Source organism: Vulpes vulpes, chromosome 7 (genome assembly GCF_048418805.1).
Source record: "Vulpes vulpes isolate BD-2025 chromosome 7, VulVul3, whole genome shotgun sequence".
NCBI classification, from domain to species: Eukaryota; Metazoa; Chordata; class Mammalia; order Carnivora; family Canidae; genus Vulpes; species Vulpes vulpes.
This window is the reverse complement of record NC_132786.1, coordinates 39,570,392-39,588,122: the sequence shown is the minus strand read 5'-3', so window position 1 is coordinate 39,588,122 and position 17,731 is coordinate 39,570,392. Positions and strand designations below refer to the sequence as shown.

The window sequence follows — 17,731 nt, the reverse complement described above, 5'->3', positions numbered from 1 at the left end:
TGAGAATTGTAGCTTCTCATCATAAGACCTTCTACTGATTTCTCTCTCTCTCTTTCTTTTCTCTTTTATTTTCCTTTTTTTTCAGTTTTCATAATAAACATTAGTAGGGAAATGAGGGGAAAGAACAGAGTGAAAGAGAAGTGAGGGAGAAAGGGGAGTAAGAGGGGAGAGAGAGGGAGAAAGAAGAAAATGCCATATATTGTCAGGAGGTTACCTCTCATTATATCTTACTGATGCTCTGTTAATACAAGGCAGCACAGGTGTCAGATGGTATTAAATCAGTCTGATGGTGCCATTGGTTTCTCCATCTTCTGGATAGGATTTGACTATCTGACAGTCTCTGCTTTACAGTTGAAACACAAGGTCCTGCAGCTCCCAAGTCCAATGAGGCCCTGTGCCCAGGACCAGCTCACTGCCACTCCTGGTTGGTCATAGATGGCCACCCTCTCCTAGACCCAGCCTCCTGCAGACCCACCCAGCACGGACCCAGGACTCTGCTTCGGCCTTCAGCTCCTGGGTTTTGTTAACCCTTACACCAGACACTTCATCCTGGCCTTGTCTCTCTTCAGTTGGCCTCCAATTCAGTCAACCCAAGGTTGATCCATGGTCTCCAAGCCCAATGGGCACAAGAGAATAGAACCTTCTTGTTTAGCATAGATAACTCAGGAGATGGGTGACCCAAGAAAGTTCCCTAGCAAGGAAGGCTGTGCATTGGAACCAAGAATCATGCAGTGTTTAGTAGGTACAATGTAAGCTTTGGGCTGCTCCAGTCCTGGATCTGCCGCTAACTGTATCACTCTGGCCAGAATTCCTGGCTTCTCTGAGCTTCTCTTCCTTATATGTTAGGTGGGGATAATATCATTTGTGACATGCATGGTTTCATTGAGAGGATCAAATGGACCCCCTATGTAAAAAAGACTAGCACACTGCTGATTTGCCATAGGTACATGACATTAGATTCTCTCCCACTTCCATTTCTCCCATCTTCCTGCTTCCCTTCTCTACCCTACATACTGGTAGACACAAAGCAAAAACCAATGAAATGCACTATAGAGATCACATCTAGGTTAGTTAAAGCTGGGACAGATCATAATTTTGCTGCTTTGCTAAGAGTCTCTATGACAGCTGATAGCTCACTGTCCTTGGGAAAAAGTCCTTCTGCCAGACAGCTTGCCTCTTAGGTAGAGGAGGCATCTGAGGCCACAAGACCCAGTAGGACTTTGGGTCATAACATTCATAACCTAACATAGAATTGCTAAGACCTTAGAGGTAATCCGGTCACCAGCCATCACATACAAGGAAGTAACTTGAGACCCAGAGAAGCTGTCTAGTTCAATGTCACATGCCAGCTAGTGAATTCCCACTCACTGCTCTTCTGAAAAGAAAGATACCCTGAGAAAGTTGTGTTTCTGTGTCAAAAGAATGTAAGTTGTGCAACAACAAAGTGTAGTCATAACTCTGACAAGTATGGGAAAGATGCATGACTGGAAAGCATTTTTTTAAAACTGTGAATACATTAACTGATTCTGCAATTAAATGCCAGCACACATGAAAGGAAATTTTTTCCCGGGCACCAAAAAAAAAAAAAAAAAAAAGATGACAGACAAAAGATGGTGTTAGGTAGTCAGCTTATTAAACAGTATCTATTAAATACAACAGACATAATGTAACTCCAACAGAAGCAACCAGAAATCCTGTTGCTTAGTGTTTTAAAAGTATGGCCAAAAATCTACAGTAGAAGTTATGTAACAAAGTTAAATAATTTCTGGAATTTTCTTGTATCTGATGAGTTAGTACATTAGTACACACATATTTTTTTCATGGAATTGATTAGGACTCATGGTCTGGAAAACGATTTGGGTATGATACCATGATGATAAATATAATGATCAGAAAATGACATATCTTGGGGTGCCAAGATAGTCTTGATAGTTTAAATGTAGACTGGTCATTATTAGCATGGTTACAGGCTATGATCTATGATCAGTTTGGTGTTGATGTCAGAGTTTTTATGTTACTTGGCAAGGCAACATTTATAAGGACATTGAACTTATGTCTATTTGTTGCATTAATGACCAGTAATTGCTTAGAAGTAAAAGGTTAGGGCTGGAAACTGTCAGGGATGTAGTAACTAATACCAGTACTAGATATGCTAGTGTAGCCTGAACTGCTGGTCATACAATCACTTGTGTAACCCTCTTGAAGCACTGATGCCATATTCTGCTGTATTTCATGGATTTTGGGTTGATCAGGTTAGGTGGTTTTGAGTTAGGAAGTGGTTTTTGAATCGTTGAAAGAAACTGACTGGTTCATATGACTCAGAGAAAACTCTCCACACCAATCCACAAAAAAACTAGACCATTGAAACACTTGGAATCATTCTGTTCAAGAATGTCCACGAGGGCTCCTCAGTGGCTCAGTTGGTTAAGTGTCTGCCTTCGGCTCAGGTCATGATCCCAGGGTCCTGGGATGGAGCCCCACATAGGGCTCCCTGCTCCATGGGGAGCCTGCTTCTCCCTCTCCCTCTGCCTGCTACTACCCCTGCTTGTGCTCTCTCTCTGTCAAATAAATAAATAAAAATAAAATCTTTAAAAAAGAGTGTCCATGAGTATAGTATAGTCAGTATACTCTAGTTTAAAACTGTAAGTTTCGGGGGATCCCTGGGTGACTCAGTGGTTTAGTGCCTGCCTTCAGCCCAGAGCATGATCCTGGAGTCCCGGGATCGAGTCCCACATTGAGTCCCACATCAGGCTTCCTGCATGGAACCTGCTTCTCTCTCTCTCTCTCTCTCTCTCTCTCTCTCTCTCCTCTCTCCCCCCCCCCCCGTGTCTCTCATGAATAAATACATAAAACCTTTAAAATAAAATAAAACTGTAAGTTTCAATTCACTCATTTATACAGAAATTACCTCTAAGAAATTCACTTTGTGGGGAATTATCTGGCTCACTTAGCTACACTGGAATATGTTTTCCAGAAATGAAAGCAATAGTCTGAACTTTGTTCTCAAACTTGTAGATCTGAAGACCAGGTTCCAAAATGTGTATTTCAAGCTTAATGAAAATAAAGTAACTCTGTTGAGTTTGCTTTTCTCAATTAATCCTAATATAAAGAAAGCACCATAGACTGACAGTATTGCATTGTAGGGGAAAGTAGTACTAAAAATTAAGGATGACAATATCAAAATACCAGAATTCTAACAATGCAAATATTCTATTCGTGTTTGTAGCACAAAATACAGGACTAGACATGGAAATTGTGGTACAGAAGCAAAGGTGTCAGATACCCAGATTTATATTTAAGAAGAAATGATTTATAAGAAGAAAGTTTTGCTTTATTATTAAATACTATTAGCCCTCAATTTGCATTTTTATATAAATTTAGATTTTTATATAAATTTTGATTTTTATATAAAATAAAATCAATATTACATTATGTATAACCCACATGCATTAAACTTTGGTCAAAAATAAAGCCCATGTGCTAATTTTTCTTAAACCAGTCCACCTCATTCATCTCTGTGACTTGCCTGCCGAATATGCAGGCATCTTTCAACCCCTAGCCTGGGGATCCCTGAACTGAGGGAAGACTGGTTTTTGCACAGCATGAGGCTGATGCAAGAGTTTAAATATCTGAGTTCAGAGGCAGAAACACAGGGCACTGCCACTGCATGGGCAAATGTCTATGGACTGTGACACCTGAAGCTATGTCCATAATACTGGCTGCCACGGACATTCAGAGCCTGTAGCTGACTATTGAGTTTCAGTTCCTCCTACGCCTGGGCTTGAAACCAGGACTGAGCATCAGCACCTTTGGACTGAGCTGGCCCTGAACTGCAGGAACCCTTTTTGAATGAGAAATGGAGGGTCTCAAGAGGGAGAGACTTGACTTCCTATTAATAGGACAAGTTGGAGCCTCAGTGATTGATTGACACAATAAAAATAGATTTTTTTGGGCAGCCTGGGTGCTCAATGGTTTAGAGCCACCTTGGGTCCAGGGCGTGATCCTGGAGATCCCGGATCGAGTCCCACGTCGGGCTCCCTGCATGGAGCCTGCTTCTCCCTCTGCCTGTGTCTGTGCCTCTCTCTCTCTCTCATGAATAAATAAATATAATCTTTTTAAAAATAAAATTTAAAAAATAGATTAATTAATATTTTTTTCGCACATCTCAGTAATAGAATTGGACTAATCCTAACTCTTGATTTGTGACACGCTGCCATCATTGGCTCATGCACGGTTTCTTTTAGTGTCTGGCTGAATGCTTTTTTTTTAATTATGCAGAGCTCTGAATGCATTCATCCTCCAAGCTCCATATTAAAGAATACGAAGCACTGCAATGAACCCTACTCAGATGAGAAGAGAAGGGAGTGCAGACAGGACAACCAACATTTATGGAGCATCTCCTGGTTGCCAGGGGCTACGCGGGGCCCTTTGCAGACATTATCTATATCATTCTCCCAACAGTGTCCTTGGCAAGCCTAGGCAGGCCAATGGCAGTTCATCCTTTCTACCCGTGGCACTTTCCCACTACTGTGAGCTGACAGGTCAGAAATAGAATCCCTGTGACCGACAAGAACATTGCAGCGCAATACTCTCAGGTGGTTGGGGGGGGGGGGGGGCGGTGGCGGTTGGTGTTGGGTAGTTTTCAATTTTCACAGCTGAACTTTAAAATCTCATTAAAACAGCTTTTTGTTGCTATTTGCTGAGTTTAAATCAGCAATGAATCAGCAAATAAGCAGACACAGCAGGTTGCCTCTCTTGGCAGGTATAAATAAAGGACCTGCAAATATACAACGGAGAAAGAAAAGTATGGTTTCAGAGCTAACACGTGTGAGCCCCTTTGTAAGGACTGCCTTCTATAAATCCTAGCTGGTCTTCATATGTGAATGACTTTGAAGGGAAAAGAAGGCTCTTTCTTCTCCCCCATCGTTGGCAGTGTTTGCACTGGCAGACATATCGGATGGGTGGATTGCTAACAAGTTTGGAAACGTCTGTTAGTGTCTGATGCAACTAATGTCCTGAATAACATTATTTTTTTTTTTTATATGCTCTGGACTAGAAGAAATCTCTCTTAGATTCCGAGCTGCTCTCAGTGACCAAGCTGGCCCTTACCTAGGGTTTTAAATGATTTTCTTAACGTCTGGCTGGAAGAATGATGAGGAAATAGCACAGTGGCTCCATATGTATTGCATGACTGCTATGGACAAGGGACCGGGCTTGATGCTGCTGAGTCAGACAGGGCCCTCCCTCAAGTGGCTCTCAGGCTACGATGGAAGGAGGGCAGGGCTCTGAACATTGTGATTCAAGGGCGAAAGAAAGAAGGGTCAGGAGAAGTGCAAGGCAGGGACGAGTCCTGAGAAAGGAATGGTCAGTGTGCTCTTTTGGATACGATCTGGAAGCAGGCGTGCAAAGGCACCTCTGTGACCTGAAGGAGGGAGGACGGGGCTGCTGCTGGGGTAGAGATGGGAGGAGGACGATGGGCACAAGGAGGCAGGGAGAAGATTCTCTTAGGTTAGAGGCACCGTGAAAAGAGATATCTCAAAGCCAGATACAAGGAGAGCAAGACCTCACCCCTGCCGACCCCTCAGAGCTGCGGCCTCCCCTTGACCTTGAACCCCTTCCTTTGCAACTTCACCTGCAATCTCAGAGCTCCCAGGCTCTGACTTAGCAGGAGCCCACCTCTGTCTGTCTTCTTCCTTTTCCCCTCTCTCCTCTCCTTCCCTAGCAGCCAGGTCTCTGCACAGGAAGGACTAATGTAGTAAAATGACCAAAATGGCTAAATTAGTAATGACCTAGCCAATTTGCTGCTTAGAGGTCTATCTCGAAGAGCGGCACTCTGTCCCTCCACTGCAGGTAGACAGGAAGACGTGTAAGGACTTGGAACGGTAAGTTCTTAGAAGAGCCCTTGGCAGGGTGGGTGTGGGAGGGGCACCCAGGTGGCTCCATGGTGGAGCATCTGCCTTTGGCTCATGTCATGATCTCCGGGGTCCCAGGATCGAGTCCCACATCCGGCTCCCTGCATGGAGCCTGCTTCTCCCTCTGTCTCTGTCTCTGTCTCTCTCTCTGCGTCTCTCATGAATAAATGAATTAAACCTTAAAAAAAAAAAAAAAAAAAAGGAGGGGGGATCCCTGGATGGCTCAGTGGTTTAGTGCCTGCCTTTGGCCCAGGGCGTGATCCTGGAGACCCGGGATCGAGTCCCTCATTGGGCTCCCTGCACGGGGCCTGCTTCTCCCTCTGCCTGTGTCTCTGCCTGCCTCTCTCTCTCTGTGCCTCTCATGAATAAATAAATAAAATCTTTATAAAAAAAAAAAAAAAAAAAGAAAAGCCCCTCAAGGCTCCGAGTGCAGCCTCCCACCATTTGCAGGGAGACCTCCTAGGTCAGCCGCGTCAGGCAGCGCGGTCCCTGCCGCCCCAGGTGACGCAGGCCCCAGGCTTACAGGGGCTTTATTTGAGGTCTCTAGCTCGGTAGCGTTCAAGAGGATTAAGGTCTGCCTCCGGGGCACAAAGCCCCTCTTCAGGCCCCGGGGCAGCAGGAGGGGGGGTGGGGGGGTCCCCGGGTCAGGGAGACCTTGCCCAGGCGGCGGGGAGAACAAGCCGCCTCTGAGCCGGGCTGGCCGCGGGGAGCGGGGCCGCGGGGGGCGCGCAGGGGCCGCCGCACTCCCGCCGCCCGAGCACAACGCGGGCCTTCAGGGCGCGGGCCCCTCCCCGCCGCGCATGCGCGCACCTCCAGCCGCGGGGCGCGCGTCCCGGGGACCAGGGGCGGGGGCGGGCTGCTGGGCTCCAGAGCGGCTCCGCGCACCGCTGCCGGGCAGGTGACCTTGCGTGGCCTGGCCTGCCCAAGTCTGCAATGAGGCTAGTTAAACATTGCTAGCATTTCCAAACACTCTTCCGCACCGCCCCCCCGCCCCCTGAGCGGCCTGCTAAGAAAGGGTGGACAGACCCGAACCCTCAAATCAAAGGATGCAGTTCAACTCCCCGCCCCGGGAAGATGAGCTGGGTCGGTGATTCTGGGCTGTACTGATAAGAATCCCAGATGGAGAATTAGACCTCGGGTCTATTCCCAGCCTTTCGACCGTGGCCGTGACCCTGGAGCCATTATGTAACTGTTCCGGGCTTCTGTGTCCTCACCTTTAAAATGGACATAACAACTGTCCCACCTGCTTCACGAGGTGGCTGTAAGGATGAAATGACAAGAAAACAACCATAAATCATGTCATGCACGAGAAATAAGACCTCGAGAGCGGGGGTGGCCGGGCTTGCTCACAAAGGGCCACGTTGTAAGTGCTTTAGGCTTTGGGTATCACGTAAGGTCTCTGTTGCTCGTTCTTCTCCACGGACTTTTTTACAGCCCTTTATAAATGCAAAAAATCATTTCAGCTCGTGGGGTGCACAAAAACACACCCTGGGCAGGATTGGGGGCACAGGCGGTAATTGGCCAGCCTCTGCTCCACAGGGAGCACAGGTGAGGGATGGTGCTAGGGCCAACCCTCCAGTGGTTGTGATACATCTAAAGATAAATGAATAGTAATAAATAAATAATCTATCAGTAGTATATGACTATAAATAAATATACATATCTATTGTATTTCTTGGGGCCTCCACTAGTGAAATTATTTGAACCCCTGCCTAAGGCCATCTGGTTCAAGAGGTGCTAGAGCTTCTTGCTGTTTGCAGAGCTCTTCCTTGCCTAAAATAGAGCATAGACCATGCTGACCTGCTTAGTAGCCTTAAACAGGAGGCCTGCCTTCAGCCTTAACTTGGCCGAAGAGGTTCACTGGGCCCTCCTACTAGCAAAACCCTATGCAGTCCATCCTGCCTATTGAGCCAGTGCTGCCTGGACTTAGCTTCTGCAGGAAAAAATGGGGTGAAGCACTTTATCTGGGGGCAAACACTACCCATGTAAGAAGCAGTTAATATTGCCTGTGACAAATGGTACACACCAGGACTTGGCTGACAGTACGTTTTTAAGTTGTATTGTTATTTCTCCTATAATACCCTAATGAGGTCAGCTGATATTATCACTCGTTGGCAAAGAGGAGACTGTTTAAATGTAGTACTCAAGGCACAACAGTCAATTTTCCTGATTGGGTGGAGTGATGGTTTCTCGTCCCTTCTGCTTCTGATGAGGTGTCAGAAGCAAGGGGAAGACATGCTTCCTCTTGCATGTTTCTTTCCTTCTCCCTTATCCTCATTCCTTGTTTGAGGACATTAGAGAAGCTGCAGAATGAAGCCTGGGTGAGAATGACAGAGAGCATAGAATGTTTGTTTCATTTTCTTCCCTTCTGAAGAACTTCCAAATTAAAATGGCAGATCAGTATCATTGTCTAGACCAGAAGGATGAAAGCAGCCAGATTTCAGATATACCCGTAAAAAGGCAGTGCTGACCTGATAAATCTTGTTTTCGTTGGTCTTCTGTGGAGATAGGGGAAAGTAAGTGTGACACTTTGGAAGCAGTTTCTGAGACAGCAGCCATCCTGTGCCTTCTTTTGACAGGGGGAAATATAGAGAGAGCCAGAAAGGGTGCATTGTGAGCTTTTCAAGAAAATGACTGGTGTTCAGAGCTAAGACCAACACTGCTGTCTCTGTCTCTGTGCCTGTCCATCGTCCACTACACCCAGTTGTTTCCCAGGGTGTCACCTGCCCTGATGGTCACATCCCTACAAAGCTACACCTCATGTGTGTCGTTTCAGTTTTATGACCTTGGGAAGTCTTTTTCTACTTCAGATGAGGATCTGTATCATTTCTAATTCAATACAGTGTTCTCCCTCTGAACGGCTTTTTCATTTTGTTAGCACATAGGGCCAAAAGGGCAGCACTACTGTTTTAGCAGTGCACAGAGTAAAGCTCCCCTCTGCAGAGGAAAGTTCTAGGCTTTGAACACAGACCATTGCAAACATAGACCAAGGATCGTAAAAATGCCTGCCCCTGGTCACGAGAGGGCACATATAGATGGCTTAGGATGAGCCTGGCAGCCTCCTGGGAGGAACAACCCAAGATACCCATCATAGAGACGGCAGTCCTCTGCACCATTTTCAGGTGTGAAGGACAATAGTTTGGAAGGGAAAAGCTAGCCAATGAGTAGTACGTACAGAGGATGGAAGGGAAGGTCGGCCGCACCTGCCCTGAGAAACAGCTGACTTTCTTCTTCCTGCTTCACATTCCACTACTCCTATAGAGAAGATAGATAAAAACACATTTGAGATGAATGCAGTTTGTCAAAACATCTCACAACTCCCACGAACTTCAGGATCAAATCCAAACTTCTTGGTGTGGCAGACAAGGTTTTCCATGATTTGACCTCAACCTTCCCTTCCAAGCCCCATCTTCTGTCACTCTTCACATACTCCACCAGTCCCTGGAAACTTCTGGTGACTTCTCCAATGTACCATGTTCTTGTTTCACCTGTTTGTTTTTGCCTATGTTCTCCCCTATGCCTCGAAGGCCCTTTTGCCTTTCTGTGACATGAAGAACTTCTACTCCTCCTTCAAGACCCAGCTGAAATGGTCCTTGTGAAGCCTTTCCTGACTCTCCCAGGCAATTATTTCTTTTCTCTCTTCTCCATTAATGTCTTGTGCAAACTTCTATGATGATATGTATGACTCTCCAAGAGTTGTTTTATTTATGTCTTTATCTCCTCCATTCATCTGTGAGCTCCTGATCTAAAGGGGCTGTGACTATTGATTATGACCCTGTAAGCCTAGCCCAGTGCCTGGCCATCATAGTCTCTAATAAATGTTGCTTGAATGAATGAGTGACCTGGAATTAGGTCTTGTAAGGCTTTGATGACCTATAAAACTGATTCAATCTTAGCTCTCCTCAGTGATACCCACTGTGGGATATTCAACATGACCCATTGGGGTAGAAAATACTAGAACTCCTATGTATATTTATGTTTGTCAGAAATTAACAATGAAATTATACTTTTCTAATATTCCATACAGATCATTAGTAGCACATGTATTTAATTTATAAATAAATATATGCTTTAAGAATAGTGTATGCATTGAAAGCACTGGAGGCCACTGTTGTAAGCAATGGGAAGCCACTGAAAAGTTCTAAACAGGGAGAGGCATGAAAAACACAAGTGTGTAGGAGAATTGATCTTGCAGACTGGATGGAGGGAGGGCCACCAATCAATATGGAAAGCACGAAGGTGGCCCACACAGAAGAGATAAGACAGGAGACAAGAGTAGGGGCTGTAGAAATGAAGCAAAAAGGGAGGATCAGCTAAGGAAGTACTGTCATCTCCATTACTATCACTACATCAGCGGGGCCGGGTGACGTATCGGCTCATAGCAAGCAGAAAGAATCAGAGCCCCATGGAGACCCTAAAATGTAGTCATAACCTGAGAGAGGAGGTGGAACTCAAAGGTGAAGATAGAATACTTTGCCCCAGGCTTAGATTCTATAAAGTGACACTTAAAAAAAAAAAATCTCCACTTGTTTGAAGGGGTAACAAATAAGGGCCACCCATCAGGCCTGTCCAATCCCAGTTGGGGCTTCTTAATAGACTATTTATAGCCTCAGGCAGTTGCAGCAACATTGCGCAATTGCTGTGCAGGACGGCCTGTCTGAGCCACTGCTGGGTGAGTGACCGACTTTTGGCTGCTTCCTGTTGGCTTAGGAAAGAACAGAAGAAGGTGGATTTGTTTGTCGGTTGAGCAACTCGCTGTTGCCCTGCCTCTGTCTGACCGTCTCCCTTTAAACATTAACCACCTCTTAAAACATTTGTGTTTCGTGCCCAAGGCCAAGAGGGGCCCCCCAAGAGAAGGGAGAGGAGGAGAGGACAGGGGAAGAGATGGGAGGGAGGGAGGGAAGGAGGGAGGGGAGTGTTCCCTACACCAATAATTTATTCACTCTGCAAACATTTGTAAAGTGTCCACTGTGAACGTGCACCACCCAAGTCCCAGGGCTTGAGAGCTGAGGGAACATGACTCTCCTCCTCAGAGACTCGCGGTCTAGCAGAAGAGACAGATAAGTAAACACAAAGGACGAGAAAGGATAAACCCCATTACTCTCACTGTGCCTCTACTCTGCATCTACATTTACCAGAGAAGGTTGTTGAGGAAAGGGAGGAAGCCATCAGAGATGGGAAAGTTTCCAGGCTCTTTGTCCCCAGGGTAGTAGTTCTCACACGTTAGTGCCCAAAGAGTGACCTAGAAGTGTTGTTTGAAAGGCAGCTTCCAGGTCAGCGCATCTCCCTGGATGGGTCTGCCTCAGTCCAGCTCCCTGAGGGAATTCAGATTTAGATGGTCCGGGACCACCAGGGGACACCATCCTTCCCAGAAAAAAAAGTCTGGGTCTGGAGCTACCCCCACCCCCCCACCATGATGCTAGGCCATCAGAGGCTGATAGAAGAAACTGGAAGAAGAAAGAGGGAGCATTCGAGACCATTGGCAGCAGAAAATGAAAAAAGGAGGAAATCTGGTATGTGGGGCGGGAGGCAGGAATGGGGAGCAAAGGAATGCCTCTGTAGGGAGAAGTGAGGGACTAGGCCCTGGGGCTGGGGGCTGCAAAGGTGACTGGAGACCATGATTTTTGGTCTTTGTCCTGTAAATTTAATGACTTACAAAGCAAGCACAGAGTGATGAACAGAGCCTGGGGCGTGAGGAGCCCCTGCGGACCCAGCCTTTATTTTGTCTCTCTCCCAGATGCCCGGGGCACAGCGCGTTGTTTGTGTTCAACGGGTGAGAGGCTGCTCTAGGGAAAATGCACTAGCTTGATGCTATCTTCAGTAACTTCCCTGCTTCTGGGCAGCTCCATCTAGCCGCACCCACCTTCCTGGCCCCCCCCCCCCCCCCCCCCCCGTCTAGTCTACCCCAGAGCAGGGTGCAGCTCGCCTCCTGGAAGGCTGCAGTGGACCAACCTCCACGTTGATGGTGCTCTGATGGCCACCAGTCATTTTCTCCAGGGGCCTACAGACCTCGCTCCTATGTGATTGTGTCAAGATAGTTCTCTTTCTTGAGCTGGTCTTAGGCTGAAACTGGAGCCCTTGGGGTGTGGTTGATCTGACCCTAGCACCATTTGCTTCTTCTGCGGCCTCAAGTAGGATGCTCCTTTTATCCTGGCACCATGCCGAGAGCCAACTTTCCCTCACCCATCTCCCAAAGGCATGTCTTCTTCCTCATCCTTTAAGCTCTTGCTCTGGCAACACCCTCTGGTGACTTCCTTAACTGTGCCCTTTCCCACTGCAAGTCCTAATCATATGGACTCTTTGTTCGGGCGTCCCACACCCATTCGACTACAAGTTCCAGGGATCTGGTCTCAGAGGAGTCACCAGAGATAATGGTTAGGAATTCAGGCTGACCTGAGCCAGGAACTCAGCAGGGCCACCTACCAGTGTGACCTCAGGCAAGTTACTTCATTGTCCTAAGTCATGGTTTCCTTACCTATAAAATGGACAGGGGGTGCCTGGCTGGCTCAGCCAGTAGAGCATGTGACTCTGATCTCAGGGTCATGAGTTCAAACCCCATGTTGGGCGTAGAGCCTACATTAAAAAATAATAATAATAAGGTAAGATAAAATGGGCAAACAATCATACTCACTACTGAGGTTAAATAAGCTAATGCTTGGCCCAGTGCCTGGAATGCCGTAACCCTCAATAAATATCACTCTTCTCGTTGTTCCTATTTATATCCTATTTATAGCCTTACTTTGAATATATTCCCCATGGACTTAGTACAGAGTAGGTGTTTAGTGCTGTTTATTGAATTAGCAATTAAGATATGTATCATTATCACTGGATCTGTTGATTAGCATGTTTTAAGAAGTGAGCAACTTGGTATTTTTCCATAATTCTTCAATATCTGGTGGTGTTTCCTCTGTACGAGATTGGTTTCAAGTGGAATTATCTCAATAAGCTTAGGCAGGCTCTTCCACCCATTCTTCTATTGTGTCTATTGTTTCACCCTGCTCCTCTTCTCTTGCCATCCTTGCATTTGCTGTCCTGCTTCTAAAGGAATAAATCAAAAAACTCATGGCTATCTAAAAGTACCTTAAATTCAGCCTACCTAAGTTCTCCAGAAGAAAGTAGCTACAGGCTTCTATAAAATCTGCTATAGATGTTTGACGTTCACATCTCCCACTGTTGCTTTCCCCCTTGTGAGATGAGACAGGAAGAGCTAAGGAAACTCTGAAGTCGTTTTTAATTGCAATTGCCTGTGGTCTTCTTTTGGGCACAGCTGGATTTTTAGGCTTAAAAAAGGGAAAGCAATTTTTGTAAACAAACATAATGTAATGACTGGTTCTGACTCTCTGGTATGGATCATCTCAGAAAGAAAGCACAATCTCTACTGCCTGCCCTGTTTGCAACTTGTCTTCGCTACTGGCCTGGAGTTACCAGGGGCCGTTTGCGTGGCTGAGCAAAACGTCTGGACACTTGGTGGAGGTCCCTTGGGGTTCAGGGACTCTTAGGAGAGTTAGCAAGGGGGAATTGAGCTCAGAATGAACTGAACTATCCCTAGAGACCTTAATCAAATAATCAAAGGTTAATATGAAGAGGAAACACCATAAAAGTAGGTGAAAAGCTGGTCACAAAGAACTTGGTAGCTTTCTTTCCTCTTGGGGAGAAGCTGGGAGCCCCATCTATTCCATGGAGGCTGAAGGTGGGCAATGTAATGTGTTCGGCCTACAACCCGCCCCCCTCTTCCTCCCTCTTCCATCCAGCGTGGCCCACTTGGAAAGCATTCTTCCTCTGAGCCATGTTTCTCATCCTCCCTTAATCCATTCTCCTTTTGAAAAGCATTTTTTAAAAATCTCAAATATACCTCTCCCCACCCCCACACCTCCAGGGGTTGTCATAGACATCATGGGTCCCAAGCCTGTCCCTACCTCCCACCACTTGGCGTGGTCAGCGCCAGCTCTGGCTCCTCCTTCTCACCACTCTCCATTGGTTGCTGGTGATCAGTTCCTGGAAAGCTTTCAAATCCAGAGACCGTGCAGTCCCAGTGTCTAAATGAATCATCCATTCAATGAATGTTTCTTAAGCATCTTCTACGTGCCGTTAAGCACTGTGCGAGCCCAGGGGCTCCAATCATGCATAAAACAAAAGCCCTTCCTGCCTTCTGGAAGCACCAGAAAGACACATGAACAATTTCAAACTGCTTGGCACCATCTAACACTAGGTGCAGAGTCCTGTGGGGCCTGGAGAAAGAAGTGACAAGTGGGGTGCTCGGGAAGATTTTGCGGGCAGAGGAAGGGGAGGACAGCCAGGGAAGGGACAGAACACAGACTGGGTGTGTTGAGGTGCAGGATTTGGAGGAAGCATGGCTTATTTGGGAAATGGCAGGTGGTTGTGGGGAGCTGGGACACAAGGCACAAGGCTGGAAAGTGATCAGCCATGATGTTGGGAAGCTGAGTTGCTGTCATTTGTGAAGGGAAGTTGAAGCAATTGGTCTTGATCCTGTTGGCAATGGTATAATAATCCGATAACTCAGCAAGGAACTGAAACATAATATGCATTTTAGGTCAATATAAAAATTACCTGTTTAACCAGCATCGTGGGGGTAGTCAAGAAATTAGAGGTCAAACTTAAGAAGGAATCAGTGGGAGAAATGCCTCCAATGCAGCCAGAGATTGTACCTTTGACCAGTGAAGTTGCTATAGAAAATAGTGATCTAATCATCCTAAATCTTTAACTTATTAATTTAAACTGTCCATGCGCCATACTTGTCTTGCTGCACTCCTAGAAGGATGTCAGGAACCGATCACCAGCAACCAAAGGAGAATGGTGAGAAGGAGGAACCAGGGCTGGCGCTGACCACACCGAGTGGATGGGAAGTGGGACAGGCTTGTGCCCTGTGGTGCCGATGATAAGTCAGCTTCCTACATGATACCACTGTGTTTCAGTGAGAGACGGTAAGTAATAGGATTTCTGTGAAAGTGTTTGCAACATATAGGATGTTCCACAAAAGTACTTATAATTAGCGTTGCAGTTTTCCACACACCTACTCAGATGACCTTCTTGGAAAAAGTTGTTCCTTTCAATATAACAGGCAACTTAAAGGCAGAAACAGAGGACAATGAGAGGGGATGGGCCCAGCCAATCAGATCAGCCAAATCAAATTTGGTGACCCTTAATATTGTCCTTGTTATTTAGAATAAAAACATGAAGGCAGCAAAAATAAAGCAGGTTTTGTGGATCTCTAGTTTTTTTGGCATGTTCCTGGGGGTTAAATAAACTGGCTTATTTAAAAGGAGGACTTCTCAGAGCCTTGAATGTGCAAATGAATTCAAAACAGGTTTTATATCCAGGATCCCTCAAGTTGATTTGACTACCAAACCCCTTCCTACTTCCTGGTCCACACTGCCTGTAGGCCTTCAAAGATGCTCAAGAAATATTGGAGTCCACTCTCTGTCACTCTGTGTTTCTAGAGGAAAATGCAAGGGGAAGTTGGAGGCAGCCAACTTCCCAATTTGGGAAGTTGGAGCCTGTGAGACTACAGCAGGGCGTCCAGCCCCTCTGCTCAGCTCTGCTCTCTGATGCTGAAACTTTGAAGCTGACCCCACAAGCTTCCCTTCCTGTTCTTCCCACCTGCCTCGCCCCACACACCCCTGTCCCCACCAGCGCAGCCTGCTACCCTCATCCCTAACTCCTGAGTGCTCTCATTCCCTGATATTTTCAGCCCTGCCCTGGAGCTTATGCCAAGAACTCAGCAAGAAGGGCCCCAGGCTACAGCATGAATAGTCTCTTTTTGCTGGAATACTGGGCTGTGAAATATTTTCTTTCCTCATATTAAAAATAAAAAAAAAATTGGAGGGATTCTTTCAGGACTCCTTTTGTTCTATATTCTATTTCGCATAGTTAGTAAACTTTTTCGTGTTGTGTCTGTGCTTTCTGAGGTTTGATCTGCTTTTCCATCTTTGTTATCTTGTTTTTATTTCTGACACTTTGTTTTTCTTTACATGGAGGCAGGAAGAGACTTTCATTTGTTTTTGCTTTCATGTTTAGTATTAATAACATGATTTTTTTTAATATGATTTTTTTTTTCAGAATTACACAAACAAAATGTTCTTCACAGATGGATGAGATGGTGAGGATAGCTGCACTGAACGGGAGCACCTTTACCTTTTTTACTGGAGAGAACTCTATTTTCCTGATCTGGTCCTTTGGGTTTTGGTCTCTGGGCCTCTGCCTCTGGAGGGATACTTGTGAGCATGCTCTCTCTCTCTCTCTCATTCTCTCTCTCTCTCTCTCTTTGTAAGGCAAAAAGCTGATTTCTGAAACTACCTGAGTTTTAAAAATTAAATCTCAAACCCTTCATTTGAATAAGAAAGTGTCCTCCAGCTTCAAGCTTGACCTTAATTAGCATTAGTTTTATTCAAGTGAAAAATGTCCTCATGGTTCCCTCACCTTCCACTAAAATTCTTGGTTACTCTGGATCTTCGTTTTACTCAATATAATACAATTTCTTCCATTCCCTTGTGCTCTAGGCTTCTATTTCCATCTGTTTATGGAGAAAAAAAAAATATCTCTCTCGGGCCTATGAGTTTGTTAAATTTAGCCCGTCCAGAGATAAATCACATTACCCTCCTCTGACTCGTCCTTCCCTTGCTGTCCAAAGTAAAGACTTAGAACAGCCTCTACGTAGCTGCACAAGCTCAGATCCCCCAGTCCTCACAGTGTCTTCCTTCTTCCCCATTCCATCAATCTAATCTGATCTAACTTAAATGTTCTCAAATGTGAATCAGTAATCCCTCTTGCCTGAATCTCTTTCTCTTCCTTCTGTCTTTGCCAGCTCTTATCTCCTCTTTCCTGGACGGCTGACTAATCTCTTTGGCGGTCTTCTTGTGAGAACTTCCCATCCTCTAAATCCATCCTCTGTGCAGCAGCAAGAAAGGTAATCAGCAGTGAGGGCTCCTCTACCCCCATCCCACAGCAGAGGGCTGGTACCAGGTCCGTAGCAGCAGATCAGGGGCAGCCACCACTGTTCATGCCTTCAAGAGGAGGAGTGTAGGTCATTTTGGATCTGAACCAAATGACTCTTAATACTCCTTCTTCACCTACTCTCCAAAAATGTTCCAGGCTTCTAACAAAGGGCCCATGGCCATGTTCCTTCAGCTTTGTTCTCTTGGCTCTGGAAATTGCTGCAGGCTCTCATTCTCACCTGATTTCTCCACTTTATATGCTTTGCTTCATCCCAAGGTCTTCCTTTTCTCACATCCTCTGAGTAGTGGCCCATTTGGACTCTCTGGTGGTTGCTTCTTGGATCACCCTTAGTTTCGTGGTCTACTGGCCATAGGCAAGCCCCATTTAGCCCAGGTGACTGGGCCACTGTAAACCAGCCCAAGTTGAGCACCATGACCTTCCACTGGTCAAGCAAGGGGTCGGGATTGGACTCCCACTGATGATGCTAAAGACTTTGAGGTTTCAGAAATAAAGCTCACTGGCAACCTCTTAGAGTCCACAACAAATATTTTTAGTACGTTCATTCATTGATTCATTTAACAAACATTTATATAAAGAGACTACTGAGTACCTGATACATTTCATAGTATTGGCAGTATAGGACTGAGGGTGTCAGACTAGGTCTCTGTCCGTGGAATCTCTGTTCTAGTGTTGGAGGGACAGAGACATATTTAACATCAATAATTGTCAATGGTTTTAAAAGTCTTAAGACAATGGAGATACACAAAGTATAAGTGATCTGAGTGAGAAGGGTTATTTTAGACAAGATACTGAAAGAATTAACTTCTGAGAAATGACACTTAATACAAATATCTAAATAAGAAGCT

At 45.7% G+C, this 17,731-nt stretch overlaps 1 long non-coding RNA gene across 1 annotated transcript; it reads left to right on the top strand.

The window, feature by feature from the left end:
• Positions 1–11,068: 11,068 nt before the first annotated feature.
• LOC140599664 (uncharacterized) lies at positions 11,069–17,410 on the top strand. The gene is made up of 3 exons (XR_012002569.1): positions 11,069–11,425; positions 14,686–14,854; positions 15,990–17,410. It is a non-coding gene; the product is annotated as an uncharacterized lncRNA (long non-coding RNA).
• The last annotated feature ends 321 nt before the right edge of the window (positions 17,411–17,731 follow it).